Source organism: Helianthus annuus, chromosome 15 (assembly GCF_002127325.2).
Source record: "Helianthus annuus cultivar XRQ/B chromosome 15, HanXRQr2.0-SUNRISE, whole genome shotgun sequence".
NCBI classification, from domain to species: Eukaryota; Viridiplantae; Streptophyta; class Magnoliopsida; order Asterales; family Asteraceae; genus Helianthus; species Helianthus annuus.
In genome coordinates this window covers 156578310-156579923 of record NC_035447.2, presented here as the reverse complement: position 1 = coordinate 156579923, position 1614 = coordinate 156578310, and positions in this window count along the sequence as shown.

Genomic DNA, 1614 nt, shown 5'->3' with positions numbered 1-1614 from the left:
GTTACACATGTATTTTTTGACTGGTTTTCACATATAAGTTTCGCCACGACTTTATTTACAAAATATCGGAGGTGGGATTTTCACAAAATAAAACGTGCTAAATATATATTTAGTATATATATTTTTCATAGCGTCACTTGTATAAATGTTTATGATTATTTTGTGAAATATACAAATATTATTTTTAGGGTAAAAATAATATTACCAATTGTAACGGCTCCAAAATAATACGAACGACTTCGCAATAATTATTTAAGTTACACCGGTAATTATTATTACCACTCGATCTTTAAAACATAACTTACGCATCTTAAGAAATATTTATGAACGCGTATTTTTGTCAAGGTATTATTTTGGGAAAATCATATGTATTAAAATATAATATTTTTGGGGAAAAATATTTATATTTTGGAGTTAGAAATAAAATATATATTAAGTGAGACTTAATAATATATTTCGAAGTTATACGAGCGCACATGTATTTAATCCCCCATCCTTGGGAAGGAAAATAATTACCAAGTATTTACAAAATGTAAACACGAAATAGTTGTCTAACTATTTCCCAAAAACTTAAACCATAAAGCCAAGGCACGGCCGTCCATCTAATAGAGTTAGTACGTGTAGGTCGTCGCACAGCTGCTTGATCAGGAGATATACTTGGTAGAGACGCACCATAGTGAGTTCATGTCCCCCTTTTCTCTTAACTGTTTTCAGTTTTCTAAACTGCGGGGCTGAAATACATGTTACTATATTTATGATTACTTTATACATGGTATGGTTAGCATAAGGAGGTTTACTACTTAGATCATGTGAGTGGGTAGGGGGAAACTTGAGGCCATTAATCCTCAGGGTAGGACCGAGGGACAGGAGCGGTAGATCTATCTAGGTGTAGCGAGCCCAGCCCCAAGCCCAACATAACGGACCTCGGGGTGACTTTGTGCCCAACGCATAAATCCGCTAGGTTTGAGTCTTCCTACTTGCACTTCACATATATCAATGGCCTTGCAAACCATTGGTGATCTCTTTTTCCTTATTTGCTACATACCAAGATTTTATACATACAAAGGTTTTACTTACTCACTTACACATGAACTCGCTCAACATTATTGTTGATTTTTCAACTTACATGTATTTCAGGGAATTAAAGATCTGGCGCGGTATGTTATGTTTTCCCGCTGCAAGGTGTTACGAGGTCATCCGGGTTTAGGGGATGTGACTTTTTCCTGGACGAGTCACAGTCCTTAAACTGTGTTTGTTTCAAGTTGATGTTTGTGTTTTCTGAACAATGATATATGTTATCAGGTTGTAGTTTCAGTTGCTTGAGTCAACGTCCTAAGACAATGTTGTTGTATTTGGTTTTTAAAACTTAATCCTATGGATGATCTTGCATGGTTTTTATTTCATATAGCTTTGTTATGATTAAGCTATGGTATTAAGAAGTCACACCAAAATTAACCACGCTTCCGCAAAGCCAGGGTGTGACATCTATTGACCTTATCCCTATGCGTTTGGGTAGTTTTGATGTCATTATCGGCATGGATTGGTTGCGTAAGAACCATGCCGAGATCGTTTGTCATGATAAGCTTGTTCGTCTTCCTCTTCTGTCTGGTGATC